The following is an 18304-nucleotide window of genomic DNA, read 5'->3' on the forward strand; positions in this document are numbered from 1 at the left end:
ACTTAGCCAGTTTGATATCGAGTACCTTCCCAGAACTGCCATCAAAGCCCAAGCGTTAGCAGATTTCATTGCCGAGTTCACCCCTAACGACGATGACAACTGCGAAGATGCTGCGGAACGATGGATGATCCATACTGACGGATCATCAGCCCAAAAAAGGGGAGGAGTAGGGATCGTTATAACAACTCCCAACGGAGAAAAACTCAGGTATGGAGTTCGACTTAAGTTCCCAGCCACCAATAACGAAGCCGAGTACGAAGGAATATTGACAGGGCTGAGACTAGGGAAGGCAATCGGAGCAAAAAACCTGGTCGTCCAAAGTGACTCGAAGCTAGTAGTAGCACAGATCAAGGAGGAGTACGAAGCAAAGGAGGAAAGAATGCAGAAATACCTCAAGATAGCAAAGCATTTGGCCCGGGAATTTGACAAACTGGATTTCATGCAGATCCCAAGAGGCCAGAATATGGAAGCAGACGAGATTGCAAAGATAGCCTCGTCAGAAGATGAACCAACATGCACAGAGCTGACCATGGAAATACAAGAACGCCCCAGCATTGAAGAAATCTCGATATTCGCAGTCCAGAGGATAAACAGCTGGATGGCACCAATCATATCCTTCCTCCAAGACGGGCACCTCCCCCAGGACCCCAAAGACGCCAGGAAAATCAAGCAAAGAGCAACCAGATTCACCATTCTGAATGACCGACTATACAAAAGAGGTTATTCCCTACCATACTTGAAATGTGTCGACGAGGACGAAGCCAGGTACATCTTAGAAGAACTACACGAAGGCGTATGCGGGAACCACGCTGGCCCCAGATCCCTGGCGAGCAAAGTCATCCGAACAGGTTATTTCTGGCCAACCGTCCAAACGGACACAGCGCAACTCATCAAAAATTGCGACAAGTGTCAGAGATTTGGGAACATCCAACGACTCCCGGCGGAGAAGTTGACGACCATATCATCCCCGTGGCCATTTGCACAATGGGGAATCGACATCGTCAGACCGCTACCCCCAGGAAAAGGACAGGTAAGATTCCTACTCGTCGCAATTGATTACTTTACAAAGTGGGTCGAAGCCGAGGCAACGGCATCCATCACCGAAGCACGAATCCGAAGCTTCGTGTGGAAAAGTATCATCTGCAGGTTCGGGATCCCACGGACAATCGTCACGGACAATGGGTGGCAGTTTGATAACCAAGGCTTCAAAGATTTTTGCTCCGGCCTTGGCATCAAAAATCAGTTCTCATCCCCTGGGCATCCACAGGTGAACGGGCAGACGGAAGTAACGAATTGGACATTGCTCCAGATAATCAAAACCAAGCTAGACGACGCGAAGGGTGCCTGGCCAGAAGAATTACCCAACGTGTTATGGGCCTACAGAACCACGGCAAGAACTCCGACGGGCGAAACCCCATTCAGGCTTACATATGGCACTGAAGCAGTAATCCTGGTCGAAGTGGGAGTAACCAGCATCAGACGAGAAGCATTCCACGACGAAAGCAATAACCAACAGTTACGAGTAAACCTGGACTTTCTGGACGAGGTAAGAGACAGAGCCTCGGACAGGATGGCGCAATACCAGAAGAAAATGACCGAATACTACAATAGAAGAGTGAGGCTCAGGCGACTCCACATTGGCGACCTCGTCCTGCGGAAGGTGACGACAGCAACTAGAAACTCCACCCAAGGGAAGCTCGTCCCCACATGGGAAGGACCATACCGAGTCACTCATTACTCCAGGCAAGGCAGTTATCACCTGGAAACCCTGGACGGTAAAGCGCTTCCTCGACCATGGAACATTGAGCATTTAAAGAAGTACCATCAAAAGGTGTAACAAGCTAATGTATTCACTTTTCTGAAATTAATAAAAGCATTGCCTACAGTCGTGCTAACTGGCCAGTCCACATTACTGACGAGGCACAAAGAATGTCTCCAAAAATCTAAGTAATAAAATTCCGCACCGACGGATGTATATTACTGACGAGGCACAAAGAATGTCTCCAAAAATCTAAGTAATAAAATTCCGCGTTGACGGATGTATATTACTGATGAGGCACAAAGAATGTCTCCAAAAATCTAAGTAATAAAATTCCGCATCGACGGATGTATATTACTGACAAAGACACAAAGAATGTCTCCGAAAAAAAAAATATCTAAGTAATGACAGATATGCATTACTGACGAGACAGAAAGATTGTCTCTAAAAGTCTAAGTAAAAGAATTCCACAATAACGGATGTATATTCTAGGTGAAGGCAGCAAAACATGTAGTATCCTCAAAGTACAAATAAAATTTGAGATAACAAGACAAGTAGCTATGAAACCAAGAGCAGTGAGCGATTTCTTTGAAACAAAAATAGTATTCTTAAAATATGAGTAAAATTGTTCTCAAATTAAAGCCCAAAATACAAAGGGCACATCCAAAAAAAACAAAACACAAACAGAAATTATAACAACTTCTCATTCGTCATCTCTTTCATCAGCAGGAGGAACTTCAGCTGGGGTACTGGCATCAAGAACCGATTGCTGCACAGCCTCATCAGCAGACATCTCCTTATCTACCTCCTCCATATCTAGCGTCTCCAAGTTTACTCCAGAGGGGTGTTTGATCAGGCATCTCCGCAGCAGCTCGAATCCCTTGAAGTACCAGCTGAAGAGAACAGAGTTGTACTCTTCAGTTTGCTGGAAGCCCTCTATGGCCCTCGCGGCAACTCCCTTCAGCCTCTCCCGAGCAGAAGCAAGTTGTTCGTCCTTCTCTAGAACCAACTGCCGCTCAGTTCTAAGGTCATCCTGAAGCTTCCTGGCCTCTTCCTTTGCAGCATTGGCCTCACCCACGGCAGTTATAACCTCCTTCTTCAGCTTTGAATTATCCATCTCCAAGATCGATATCTGCGATAAAGCAGACTCGACCTTGGCCTCTTGAGCTAAATACTCAGAGGAAAGATGGATACTCTCCCCCAACACCTGTAGAACACACAGGGAGGTCACATTCAAAAAAAAAAAAGGAGAAGGGGGAAGTGGACGAGCATATGAAGCAAAAATAACACAAGGGCATTACCTGGACTAGCTTGTGCAAATGACGATCCACGAGGTCCTTTGTTGATGAGCCTGAAAAGACCCTTAAGTCCTCTGCCGTCACCACCTCACGAGCTCTGTCCACAGCAAGTTTCTCGTCGTCCCAGATTAATGACGAACGAGAATCAACTTTCTCCTTCCCCTTGTCTGAAGTTCGCTGCTTCTTAGAAGCAGGAGTGGGGATCTCCTTGATAGAGGCAACAGGAGAGGCTGACCTCGTCGTGTCAGTCCCAGAGGCAAGATGCGTGACAGAAGCCGCAGAAGTAACCGGAGGGCCCTTCCCGGTAATGCGTACCACCTTCTTCCCGAGGTGGGACAAAGGTTCGTCCTTTTTTGCTCTCATCTTGTCATACATGCCTTTGTTAAATTTGGTCGTCATCTCTGCAAGAAAGAAACATACATAAAAGAAACATACATGAGAAAGAAATACACGAGGCGAAAATTCCTTTTTTTGCCCTCAATCCTGAGGTTACGCAAGACGAAAGCAGAAGGTTCGGGGCCGAGGCAATAGAACGCGAGAGTGCGCGGATCTACAAGGTCGTCCCAATCCTAAATTATCCGCGCGTACTCGATCGCCTTCTCCACATGTTCCTTATACCTGCTCTTGAGCTTAGGACGCCTTTTTACTGCGCAAAACAATGAACATAGAAGTTTAAAAAAAAAAAGAAGAGAAAGTCAAGTTCAACGAAACTTGGGTGACGGGAATAAGTAATGACGCACCTAAGTTTGGGGTCCTCCATTGACGAGATAGCCTCAGGAGTTCACCCCAAACCCCTCCAAAGGGGGTTTCAAAATCGTCCCCCGACACAAAGAAGAACCGAGATTTCCAGTACCTGAAAGACGAGGGTAGATTTCGGACGATCCTGGTCCTCTTTTCCCATGGGACTAACTCATAGTACCCGAACTCTTTAGACGGTACAAATAGGTGAGCTCGTCCACCCTAAGCTCTCCACCGTCCGTAGCGGCCAGCCATATTCCCATACAGCTGACTAGTATTCTCCAGGAGTTAGGCATAAGTTGCCCCGGAGCAATGCCGTAACGATCTAACAACTCCATAAAAAAAGGATGGACCGGGAGCCTCAACCCGCAGATAAAGGAAGACTCATAAAAACAGACCTCCCCAAGGAAAGAATGACAAGCCCGATCCTCCTTGGTGGGCAAACGAACCCTAACCCGCTCCGGGAACTGAAATCTTTCCCTAAATCGACCTAGAGTCTCAGAATCCAGCCCACATACCTCTCTAAGGGCGTGGAAAGCCCTTAGCTCCCGGAAGGAAGAGACGGCGGTATCTCCCCCCACTGGGTCGTCACTAGATGACAACCCGGTCTCGAGCTCACTAGTCCTCACCTCAGACATTTCTACCCACTCCCTTAACAAATTCCCCAACCAATTGACGGATAGACGAAGCAATGGCAACAAATTGGCCACCACTACTCCCAAACCGTTACCCTCTAAGACAAAACCCTCAAGGCTTGGGGAAACTCCTATAAACCCTCCTAAGCGCATGAAAAGGAAAGAAACCGAAGGACAAATAGCCCAAACCTCAGAACTATCTATCATAGAAAGACCAAAGAAGCTAAAAAAAAAAAAAAAAAAAGGGAAAGAGGGAAAAAAAGGGGGCATCAGAATCTCATTATTAAAAAAAAAAAAAAAAAAAGAGGGGAAGAAGAAAAGAAAAGGAAAAAGAAAGGAAAGATCGAGAGGGGAAGGACATACCTCGGATAGAGAAAGCTAGGGAACCTTGCCTCGCACCAGCTTTGGAAAAATGGAGAATGCGCACTAGTTTACAGAGAAAATCGAAGAGATAGGAAAGAGCATAAACAGGGAATTTTAGAAGATGAGACACGAAAAAGAAAAGGAAAAGAGGGAGTTTTTAAATGAAGCCCAGAAAAAAACCGCAAATCAGCGGCAAACCCAAGGGTCACACAAAAGAAACAGTAACTGCACCCACCAGTAAGCGCCACGTGGCAACAACCAGAATGGCGCCGCCACTACGCCTTTATTACAGCACAAAACCCCAAAAGTCATCTGCAGCTCAAACGATTTGCATTCTGTGGACGACGTATTCGAACGATTCGCATTCTGTGGACGACGTGACGTGTCACGTCGACCACATGATCCGGGGGCATCTGATGGGAATGACGAGAATGGCTCACAGACGGGTATAATGCTACAGACGACCTATACCCCCATGACGAGAAAAATATTGCCACGTCACTGACGAAGGCACCAAAATGATTCAATGCCAGCAGTAATACCTCGAGCGGTTACGACGCCAGCTGGGTAGACCGTTGGAAACATATTAAAGAACCATTACTCGGCCAGAAGCACCATTAAGCTAGGAATTAATGCCACAACGGCTAGACACCAAAAAAAAGGTATATAAAGGAGAGGCACCACCCACATAAGGGCGACACGAGAAAACACAATTATAGGAAAAACAAAGTAATTCCTTTATAAAAACTCTATTTTCTTTTTGTGCTAACTTTGGCATCGGAGGTGTTGTGGCAGGCACTGCACCGGTGACCGAGTAAAGAGGCTTCTGTCTTATTCGCAGGAGTGATACAGTCATCACCTGGGTGGACTACGACCGGCTGGTATTCATCTGGACGAATCCTCCTCAACTGACGATATTCTGCTTCATCAAACTTAATTTTCATTGTGGGTTTCAATTAACTGAACTAGTAAAGTTTTTGACGGTTGAATAAGAAATCCAAGATTCAATTCTCACTTACAACAAAAATTAATTGATTTCTTTATTTAATGAGAAAAACGGTAATCATTAGAATCAGACGCTATAGGTTGAAAATTTAGTAAATAAAATAAATTAAAAACTTAATTTTCATTGATTTGTTTGAAATTTAAGATGCAATTTTAACTTATCATTTAGGGGTTGGTCCGAAACCCAAAATCAAAACAATCTATGAATCATCTATGAGAGAAAAAGAGTATTGTAAATGAGAATACAGATCATTTGCCCCACTCTTAATGTTCTATTTTATGCTCCTCTAATGCTTGTCACACAATCTGTTCTTCTTTTTCTTTTTTCCTTTTTGGTAAAGTAACTAAAGTTTAAAAATGTAAAAAATTAAAAGTAAAAATAAAGATTCATGGTATATTATAATTGATTGAGTATAAGTAGAACAATCAACGAGGGAAAAAGATTTTTATTCTGTAACAGAGAGCTACAAATTAATATGAAATATATTATTAAAAAAAAAAATGTTTATACTTCGTATTTTTTTTCCATTTTTTTTCTTCTACTTTTGGTTTGAACTGGTGAGCAAGATTAGTTGGGAGAAGTTACATTATCTAAACATACATCAACCAAAAAGACATCAAACGTAGATGGTAGAGAAATCCATGTTTGAATTCGTCATGAAGCTGATGACCTCCCTTAAAATAGAAAAGTAAAACCGATGATTCTTAGAATAATTGCATTAATTTTCCTCAGTCTTCTCCGTGTGATTCATGCTCAAAAGTCAATAAGCATTGGAAGAAAAATAGTGAATCAATCGAATTTTCAATTTTGTAATTCACCCATAAAAACAATATTATTGCAACCTCCAGTCAACATCTCAATAACGTATATAATGTTTCGGGTGTATAAAGCTAGACACTCGCAATAATAATTAACAAAGTATAAGAGTTGATTAGCATACCTATGAGAAAGAAAGAGATGCCAGTCTATGTTTTGGAGAAAATTAAAATATACCTACATCTGTATAGTAATTAACAAAGCATACATGATTACAACTTAGTCTAATAATTCTTGTAGGGAGTAAAAGGATCTAAGTAGGCATTTGGGCTCTAACAAGGAGGGCCGACCTGTTCTTAAATTAAGAACCTGTTAGTACTGCAAATCGGCCCACACGCCGAGGGTCCGAGGATACATTCGAGGGTGAGTTTCTCCTCGGATAGACCCAAGAGAACTCGGAGATTCACTATAAAGGTCAAGGCAAAGTTCCGGAAGGACTGTTGGTTAAAATAGGGAATCCCTGAACCTTTTAGATGCACCGGTGTTAGAAAAATATCTTAGGCAAAGGCTGTCACCTCCACATTAAAGACCCTTCACCTACCTCCCTGGCCGCATTAATGGGGAAGTGACCCCTGAACAGTAGAACCGAAACTTCTGGTTACTATTTAAAGTACTAAGAGAAGAAATGTCTGGGGGGGAGGAGATTTGAGCAACACGTGGATAAAGCACTAAGGGAAGAAGTATTTAAAGGGGGTGAAGGCCAAAGAAAAGAGGATCGATTAGTAACAAAGAAAGAAATTAAGAATTGTAACCTTTAAGAAAAAAAGAGAAATAATACAAAAGTGGTCTTCGGCTTACGTCCGAGGAGATCCCTTTGCAATTACCATCTACTATTTACAAGTATCTTCACACCTTAGCCTGTTATCAAGTTTCCAGCACCTCTAAATTAGATTTCAAACCCACACTCTACAAATTTCATTGTTTAAGGCTCATTAGGCCTGAGCCCATAATTGTCTTTGGGTCCAGGTGTAATTGTGCACTTACAATTGGCGCCGTCTGTGGGGATCTAGTCTTGAAGGAGCTGGGATATTATGGTAGGCCTAGGCTCACACCATGCAGAGTCTCAAGGATCACAACTTGAGGATCTTTTAGAGCGTCTTGAGCGTCGGAGGGATCGAGAGGGAAGCGTTCATACGGAATACCTTAGGACGAGCCATACTCATGGCGGAGGTAGCACCACCCATGAGGATGGTGCTAAGGCCATGCAGAAGGAGATTAATCATCTGAAAAGGAAACTGCGCCGCGTTAGACGCAAGCATTCACCGTCCTCATCTAATCCTTCTTCAGTGGAGGTCTGTGGAAGTAGCTACAACTCGAGGTCATGGTCGCCCCCCAGCGCAACGTCCTCTTATGAGGAGGACGACCCACCAACTCACAAGCACAAGGAGCTCCCTTCCAGGGGCTTGGGGAACGATGCTATGAGTCGGGCGTTGTACCAACTCTCTAAATCACCATTCTCACAGAGGATTGAGAAGGGGAGGCTCCCCAGGAGGTTTACCTAGCCTACTTTCACCATCTACAATGGCTGGACTGATCCGGTGGAGCACGTGAGTCACTTTAATCAGAGGATGGCGTTGCATTTTCATAATGAGACCCTGATGTGTAAAGTTTTCCCCTCTAGCTTGGGACCTATTGCTATGAGGTGGTTCAACGGCCTTAAATCGGGGTCTGTATGTTCGTTTGGGGAGCTTACTAGAGCATTTGCGTCGCGGTTTATCACATGTAGCAGAGTGCCTCGACCATTGGACTCACTGTTATCCATGGCCATGAGGGAAGGGGAGACGTTGAAAGCATACTTCGACTGGTACTGGGAGATGTTTAACGAGATAGATGGTGATTTTGATGAGGTGGCACTCAATACCTTTAAGGTTGGCCTTCCTACTGATCACGACTTGAGGAAGTCCTTGACCGAAAAGCCCGTCCGCAGCGTACGTCGCCTCATGGATCGTATTGATGAATACAAAAGGGTAAAGGAAGACCAGCAGCAAGGAAAGGGTAAGGAGAAGGTTATCCTGCAGGAGAGAAGGGATTTTAGGTCGGACAGATACCACAACAACAAGCCGAGAAGAGATTACACCGGGCAGTCCGGTTCGGCAGCACCTCAGACCGTGAATACTGTGTTCCGAGAACCAGTACACCAGCTACTGGAGAAAGTTTGTAAGGAGCCTTTCTTTAGGTGGCCTAGTAAGATGGCGGGGGACCCTGCGAAGAGGAATCATAATCTCTTTTGTCAGTACCACCAGGACGTGGGCCACGCTATCGAGAACTGTCGGACCCATTGGAACCACTTGGAGCAGCTTATCAGTGAAGGAAAACTGAAGCAGCACCTTTATCAACCTAATGGGTAGGGCAGTCAGTCCGGCTCAAATAATCAAAGGAATAATCAATCTCGGCCGGCATTGGGAACAATTAACGTTATCTTTGCTGCACCTGGCAGGACCAGCTCAGGTCCCACCAAGGTAATGGCAGTTTCTCATTCTCAGGCCGAAGAGGCAGGTTGCAGGCCGAAGAGGTTAAAGGTGAGTTTACCCGTCTTGGGATTCTCAAAGGAGGATAAGGTTGGTACCATCCAACCCCATGACGATGCACTTGTGGTCACTCTTAGGATAGGGAATTATGACGTAAAGAGGGTGATGATTGATCAGGGCAGCGGTGTAGATATCATGTACCTTGATTTGTTTAAGGGGCTAAGCTTGAAGTTGGAAGATCTTACTCCTTATGACTCGCCACTCATAAGCTTTGAAGGAAAAGCCGTTGTATCGAAGGGACAGATTCGTTTGCCCATTCAATCTGGCTCAGAAACGGTTGAGGTGGATTTTATTGTGGTTGTCGCGTATTCCCCATATACAGCCATCCTTGCCAGGCCATGGCTGCACGCTTTGGGTGCTGTCTCCTCTACCTTGCATGTTAATGTTAAATTCCCGTCGGGAGAATATGTTGAAGAGATCCTCGGCAGCCAATCGGTGGCCAGGCAATGCATATCGGCTGCAGTGTTGCATCAGACGAAAGCTGAGTCCTCGACTTTGATCACCAAAAACTTATAGCAATTAACAGCTCCGGATGCGCCCGATGCGGTGACAGGAGAGGAAGCTCTATGTGAGGGTTTGAAAAAATTTCTGATAGCGAATGACCCTGAAAGGTTCTTTCAACTAGGCATACGTTTGCCACATCAGGAGAAAAAAGATTTGTTGGAATTTCTGAAAGACAACATTGATGTTTTTGCGTGGGACCCTTATAAGGCTCCGGGCGTAGACCCAAGCTTCATTTGTCATCATTTGAATGTCAACCCCACCATTGTTTCGAGAAGGCAGCCACCTCGGCGTTCTTCCAAGGAACATTCCGAGGCTGTCAAAGAGGAAGTGCTCAAGCTCAAGAAGGTTGGGGCTTTTAAAGAAGTTTTCTACCCCGAATGGTTGGCACATATGGTTGTGGTCAAAAAGAAGAATGGAACGTGGAGGGTATGTGTGGACTTCACCGATTTGAACAAAGCCTACCCCAAGGATTCGTTCCCAATGCCACGTATTGATTAGCTTGTGGACGCCACTGTCGGATATCCTTGTATGAGTTTTTTGGATGCCTTCCAGGGTTACCATCAGATTCCATTGGCATTGGAGGATCAAGAGAAGACTGCTTTCATTACTCCAACAGGGAACTACCACTATAAGGTCATGCCGTTTGGGTTGAAGAATGTTGGGGCTACTTATCAAAGAATGATGACCAAAATGTTCGAACAGCAACTTGGGAAGACCATTGAGGTATACGTGGATGATATGGTGGTGAAGAGTAAAACAATACCTTCGCACGTTAAAGATTTGGCCGACACCTTCCAGGTGCTTAGAAAGTACAAGCTACGCCTTAACGCCTCAAAGTGTTCTTTTGGTGTGGGTTCTGGAAAGTTCTTGGGTTATATGATTACTCATAGAGGTATAGGGGTTAACTCGGCGCAGGTCAAAACTATTCAGGACTTACAGCCGCCTCGGAACCCAAGAGAGATCCAGAAGTTGACCGGAATGATCGTCGCACTCAGCAGATTTATCTCTCGGTTAGCTGACCGGTGCCGTCCTTTCTTCCAATTGTTGAATAAATGGAAAGGGTTTCAGTGGACCAAGGACTGCGTGTTAGCCTTCCAACAGCTTAAGCAATATTTTTCTCGGCCACCCATTTTGTCTCGGCCCGAAGTGGACGAGGTCCTGTTTGCGTATCTGGCAGTGGCCGTTCACGCAGTCAGCCTGGTCCTCATAAAGGACGAGGATGGGGTGCAGAGACCGGTATACTACGTCAGTAATTCTTTGAATGAGGTCGAGGTACGTTATCTACTTTTGGAGAAAGCACTGCTGGCCGTAGTTCATGCCACGTGGAAGCTTCCTCACTATTTCCAGTCTCACACTGTGGTGGTTCTAACCCAACTGCCCCTCAAGTCAGTGTTACGTAGTGCAAATTATACTGGCAGGGTGGCTAAGTGGGGAACCATTTTGGGAGCCTTTGACATTAAATACATGCCTCGCACCTCGGTGAAAGGCCAGGTCCTTGCTGACTTGGTGGCAGAGTTTGCCAAACCATTGCTGGAAGAAACTCTGAAGGAATCACACATGGATGAAAAATCAGTTGGTGTGATCACGGGCGCAGCCCCTCCGACGTGGAGGGTGTATGTGGATGGGGCAGCCAATCAGAGAGGGTTTAGCGTTGGACTTGTCCTGATGTCTCCTGAGGGAATTGTCTTCGAAAAATCTCTGAGACTGGCGTTCTCGGCTACTAATAATGAGGCTGAGTACGAAGCAATCTTGGTGGGCATGAGCATGGTACATAGGATGGGAGGAAAGGAAGTTAATGTATTCTCGGATTCTCAGTTAGTGGTCGGCCAGGTCACGGGGACCATAGAGGCTAGGGACCCAAGAATGCAAGAGTACTTGGCCCAGGTCAAACGTCAGCAAGCTAAATTTAATTCTTTCGTCTTATCTCATGTTCCTAGAAGTGGAAACACTCATGCAGATTCTTTGGCCACATTAGCAACATCCTCAGCTCAGTGTTTACCTAGAATTATCCTTGTAGAGGATTTGCTAGAGCCAACTCTTACCTTTGTCAACGCAGCTCGTATCCATCTAATAAGGCCTGGACCTAGTTGGATTGACCCGGTGATATCTTTTCTGAAAAACGACATCCTTCCTGAGGACAAGTCTGAAGCAAATAAAATTCGTCGAAAGGCGCCACGTTTCTGGTTGTCCGAGGATCAGAAATTGTATAAACGATCCTTCTCGGGACCATACTTGTTATGTGTGCACCCTGAATCAACGAAAACGCTTCTAGAAGAATTGCATGAAGGGATTTGTGGGAGCCACACTGGGGGAAGGTCCTTAGCCCATAGAGCCCTAACTCAGGGATATTGGTGGCCCAATATGCAGAGGGAGGCTCAAAACTATGCAAGAAAATGCGACCAATGCCAGAGGTTTGCCCCCAACATTCATCAACCTGGAGGGGTTCTCAATCCTCTCTCCAGTCCTTGGCCTTTCGCGCAGTGGGGATTGGACATAGTGGGGCCATTTTCAAGGGTTGCGGGAAACAAAAGGTGGCTGCTCGTGGGGACCGATTACTTCACCAAATAGGTTGAAGCTGAGCACTTAGCAAACATCAGAGGCGTTGATTTCAAGAAGTTTGTTTGGAAAAATATTGTTACCAGATTTGGTGTACCAGACACACTTATTTCAGATAATGGCGTCCAATTCGATAGCAAGGCTTTTAGGAAATATTGTGGTGATATGGGCATCATAAATAAATACTCCACTCCAGCTTATCCGTAGGGAAATGGGCAAGCTGAGGCCATTAATAAGGTCATATTCAGTGGGCTCAAGAAAAGGTTGGAAGATGCGAAAGGTAGATGGGTAGAAGAACTACCACATGTTCTATGGACCTATCGAACTACGCCGCGCAGGTCCACTGGAGAAACTCCATTCTCTATGACTTATGGAGCCGAGGCAGTGATACCTCTGGAATCTGGTTTCCCCACCCTAAAGACGAGTTCTTTTAACCCAGAGAATAACGATGGCCTCCTAGAGAAAGACTTGGATTTAGTTGAGGAACGGCGCGAGGCAGCTATGGTCCAAATGACTTATTATCAACAGAAGCTTAAGCGGAGGTATGACGCCCACGTGAAGTTAAGGCCACTCGCACCTGGGGATCTTGTACTAAGAAAAGTTGTGGGTACTGCTAAGAACCCAGCTTGGGGTAAGCTAGGACCAAACTGGGAAGGGCCCTATCGCATTGTTTCAGTAGCAGGCGTAAGGTCGCATTGACTAGCTGACCTAGATGAAAGAATTGTACAACGCCCATGGAATGTAAATAACCTTCGAAGGTATTATTATTAATAAAAGGTGCTTTTGTTGGTTAGCAGTTCAAAGTTGTGAATACATTAGGGGCTTACAGTTACTATTCTTAAGTGTCAAACAGAAACTTAGTTAAGTATGGTCTTCGGACCACAAACCTTGTGGAAATTGATATCTTATCATTTGTTAAACAGAACCTTAGTTATACCGGGTCTTCGGGCCTCCTACTTTGGGGAAATTAACATTTGAAGTTACTATTCTTAAGTGTCAAACAGAAACTTGGTTAAGTATAGTCCTCGGACCACAAACCTTGTGAAAATTGATATCTTATCATTTGTTAAATAGAACCTTAGTTATGCCGGGTCCTCGGGCCTCCTACTTTGGGGAAATTAACATTTGAAGTTACTATTCTTAAGTGTCAAACAGAAACTTGGCTAAGCATGGTCCTCGGACCACAAACCTTGTGGAAATTGATATCTTATCATTTGTTAAACAGAACCTTAGTTATGCCGGGTCCTCGGGCCTCCTACTTTGGGGAAATTAACATTTGAAGTTACTATTCTTAAGTGTCAAATAGAAACTTGGTTAAATATGGTCCTTGGACCACAAACCTTGTGGAAATTGATATCTTATCATTTGTTAAACAGAACCTTAGTTATGCCGGGTCCTCGGATCTTCTACTTTGGAGAAATTAACATTTGAAGTTATTGTTATTGAGTATCAAATAGAAACTTGGTTTTGTATGGTCCTCGGACCACAAACCCGATGGAAATTGATGTCTTGTTATTTGTTAAAAAGAGCCCTAGTTAGGGAAATTAACATTTTTTAGTTATTGTTCTTATTCTTATCACACACTTTGTGGAAATCAATACCTTACCATCTGTTAAATTGGATCTTAAGTTGTACATCTGTAAGTATTAAAACAAAAGTTTTGTAAGGTATGGTCCTCGGACCTTACACTATACTAAAATTGGTATCTCAGATTACAAAGTTTAGCTATCATGTGGGTTTTCTAAGTAAGGCACTGTATACCATCCAAACTAAGTTAATTCTTGTCAGATTCTTGAATGTCTTACTTTGCAAAGCAAGTATGCATATGGCTGTTTAAAGGTTATAATTGTTCAACTGTTGGAGTTAAACTTATTTATTCCGTTCTTTCTTTAGCTACGTGTTAGTGAAAACTTTCATGACAAGCATAAAAAGGACAAAGTAAAATAAATACAACTCGAATGAGAATTGAATAAAATTGTTCTTTATTAAATGTAAATAGAATACATCATTATGTGAAAAACTGCAAAGTACAGAAGAAGTCCTATGCTAGGCCCTAAGCTTTTGGAGGGGGATCTTGAAGGGAAGTGCTGCCAGCCTCGGTGCTTTTTAATTCCAACTCAAAGGCAGACAAGACTTGTTTCCCTTTGTCTGTTGAAGGAATGATAGGCTCCACATTCTGGCTTTGCTCCTTCTCGACACCTTCACACCTGTCCTTCTCTTTATGGGAACCTTCATGTTTTGTAGGATCAGGAACGAGTTCTGGCACCACGGGAGGAAGGGCAGGAGAGGCAACAACATGAGTGTCTTCTATCTCCTGTATGTCAAGGGGAAGCCAAACGTTCTCGGGCTTCCTCAGCTCGGAAGCTTGAGGAACCCCTGCTGCGTTTAAAGCCTCCCCCTAGACCTGCTGACAGTATTCTTGGCACAAGGCTGCGAAAGCTTCTGTCAGCTGGTCCTGTGTTGCAACCACTCCCTCCTGATAACTGGCCTGCTTCGCAGCCTCCAGTGAATGCTTGAAGGTGTGAGCTTCCTCCTTCATTCGTGCAAGCTCCTTCTCCAAGTCAGAGCGTGCCCGTTGGGCTTGGGAGAGCTCATCATCCTTTTGGTGAAGAAGCTTACATTGCCCTTCCACTCAATTCTTCATCGTTTTTAGGTTGGCTTCGGCACCGTCCTTCTCTCTTTTTAGGTCGGCCAGCTGTGAAGTAAGCTTCCCATTTTCCGCTAGGGCCTGGCTTAGGGACTTTTCCATCTCTTGCTGTATCTCCTACTCCATTCCAACTCGCTTCCAAGAATCCTCCACGAACTTCTCGGCAACGAAAACTTCTTGGATGGCCTGTGAAAAATGTTAGGGGGTTAAACGCGATAAAGTGTTTACAAATGACCTTAGAGTATAAGTACGAAGTGGAACTTACCAGAGCTAAATCCCTTTTCAAAGAAAGGAACAGCTAAGGCTAGCTCATCTTTTCCAAGGCTTCCATGTCCTTGGGCAGCAGAAAAGGATGCTCCAACGCCTCGGCCAGGTGGAGGGCATGGCCTTGTTGGAATGCCCTGATGTTAGACTGAAGGGGAATTGGTGCTTCATCCAGTCTTAGTTCAGAAGACCACATAGCCGGTGCTCAACGCACCTCGGCCATGTCCCTGATCTCCCCACTTTCAACTGAACGGGCGCGCCCTTTGCCCTTGTCCAGCTTCTGCTGCTGAGCCTGCGGTGGCTGCTGTTTCAGCTTTTTCTGCTTCTCGCCACCAGGCCCCTCGGCCTCCACCTTCCTTTTCTTCTTCGGATTGTCAGCAGGAGGCTTGGGGTTGGCTGGAGGAGGGGGTGGCGGCAAGGCTGGGGGAGCTTGAGATCCCCTCGCTCCCTTCTTGGCAACTCTCTCGCCTCTCACGGTTAGGAGGCCCTTAAGCATGTCCATATCTTCTTCAATAGATCTGTCGTCTGGACGTGCTATCACTAGGCTGGCTATCCCAGAGGTCTCGGCAGGTTCCTCTTCCTCGTCGGAAAGGACAACAAACGGGCTTCCACGAGGTCTTTGGACGTCCTCAAGTTGAAACTTGTTTATCTCCTCGTCCAACGTGTTCGACGAAGACACTTGCTCTTCTGGGACAACAGTTGCCTGAGAGTGCATGGCAAGAGGGATTGCCGCGATGAGTTGCGTGTACAGTATGGTGTGGGGGTCGTCAGGAATGTCGTGGTCGGCTAAGAAGTGCGGTCGGGCTACGTGGATCTTCCTACGCCTCCGGTCACCCGCAACGATTGCGTTCTCGATCTCCTGGAAGTCCGAGGATATAGGGTCGTACCATAGTATCAAGTGAGCCGCTCTAAGTTGCAAGTCTTCACTCACGAAAACTTCTGAGCGTAGCACTCGGTTCAAATCCGCAACGTTGCAGTGGCTCAAGCGCGGGCGCACGTGTTGTTTATCTGCAAGGGAAGACACCAAAACAGACAAACATGGTCAGATTTGTAAGACATGTGATAAATCAAAGTCGAACGGTTTGTAAATGCAAATGACATTCTAAAATGTTTAGATGGAGTTATAGGGTGGGAAGTTAGATCCTAAGGAGTCACACCTAGATCTCCCCATTCGACTAGGCAGTGGGGGCCGTCGTGCCAGTTGCCTGAGGTGATGAGGTAGTCGTCCTTCATGCCTTTATTGGACTTAGGCAGACAAGAAATTAACCTAACTACGCTAGAGCGGGATTTGATATAATAGCCTACCCTAGTAAGTTTGTGGCATTCGTACATAAAAACGACATCATGCCAAGTCAGATTTAGACTCATCTGCTCGTTTAGAGCGTCAATACTTCCTAAGACTCTAAAGACGTTGGGAGCACACTGGTCAGGACACAACCGGTGGTTACGGAGGTATTCCCTGGTCGTGCTTCTCATAGGGAGGGTCATCCCCCCTTCTATAAAGGCAATCATAGGGATGATAACCTCTCCCGTTTTCCTAGACCCAGCCACGGCTTTCGTCGGACAGTATCTTAAACCTACGTCGCTGGGAATGTGGTATTTGGCTCTAAAACCTTCCATTCCAGCGGCGGTGTCAACTAAACACTTGAATTTACCCATCAGAAAGGAACGAAAGATTGAGTTTTAAGAGGGAGAGTGATTGAGGTGGGAGCCGAGGACAGAATCCGAGGAGAATGGATTAAAGAAAAAATAGGAACTTATAAGTTTGAAGTTGTGCGAGTTTCCACGAATTTCTGCAGAGAAAAGGCAACTACTGATGTTTTGATGTGATTAGCCTCTGCAGAAATAAACGAAGGCGCGTGTTTCTAAAGCGTTACGACGTGCGGGAAGCGGCCTCGAAATTGCATCCGTCCTGCCCAAATTTTCAGGGGGGCAACAAGGGCCGTTGGATGCTCATCTCACCGTTGAACGTGGGGAACAAGGTGTAACTTGTGGTCATAAATGCGAGCGTTTTTTAAATTGAAACCGCCAAATGGCATCCTCTGGAACACGAAACGATCTCCACACACGTGGTTATTTACAAAACATGTGGGGTAAGTTCTCGTTGGATCAAAACCCTATTTTTCTCCTCGGATGCTGAAAAATAGAGTTTTGAGGGGCTATTGTGGGGAGTAAAAGGACCCAAGCAGGCATTTGGTCTCTAACAAGGAGGGCCGACCTGTTCTTAAATTAAGAACCTGTTAGTACTGCAAATCGGCCCATACGCCGAGGGTCCGAGGATACATCTGAGGGTGAGTTTCTCCTCGGATAGACCCAAGAGAACTCGGAGATTCACTATAAAGGTCAAGGCAAAGTTCCGGAAGGACTGTTGGTTAAAAGAGGGAATCCCTGAACCTTTTAGATGCACCGGTGTTAGAAAAATATCTTAGGCAAAGGCTGTCACCTCCACATTAAAGACCCTGCACCTACCTCACTGGCTGCATTAATGGGAAAGTGACCCCTGAACAGTAGAACCGAAACTTCTGGTTACTATTTAAAGTACTAAGAGAAGAAATATCTGGGGGGAGGAGATTTGAGCAACACGTGGATAAAGCACAAAGGGAAGAAGTATTTAAAGGGGGTGAAGGCCAAAGAAAAGAGGATCGATTAGTCACAAAGAAAGAAATTAAGAATTGTAACCTTTAAGAAAGAAAGAGAAATAATACAGAAGTGGTCCTCGGCTTACGTCCGAGGAGGTCCCTTTGCAATTATCATCTACTATTTACAAGTATCTTCACACCTTAGCCTGTTATCAAGTTTCCAGCACTTCTAAATTAGATTTCAAACCCACACTCTACAAATTTCATTGTTTAAGGCTCATTGGACCTAAGCCCATAATTGTTTTTGGGTCTAGGTGCAATTATGCACTTACAATTCTCACACTATAAAATAAAAGAAAACTTTTTTATTGCGTTGCGTTTTCATACATATCTCACTATATATAATACCCGACTACAAAATATATTATGTTATACTACAAAAAACTTCTAACATAATTTCAAATAACACATATTGACTTAAAATATATATATATATATATATATATATATATATATAATCTAATATATTAATTCAATAATTATTCTTTCTCAAAAAAAAAAAAATCAACAATTATTCAATAAAAAATAATCATATTAATTTTTTTGCGCAT

Source organism: Castanea sativa, chromosome 4 (assembly GCF_040712315.1).
Source record: "Castanea sativa cultivar Marrone di Chiusa Pesio chromosome 4, ASM4071231v1".
NCBI lineage: Eukaryota > Viridiplantae > Streptophyta > Magnoliopsida > Fagales > Fagaceae > Castanea > Castanea sativa.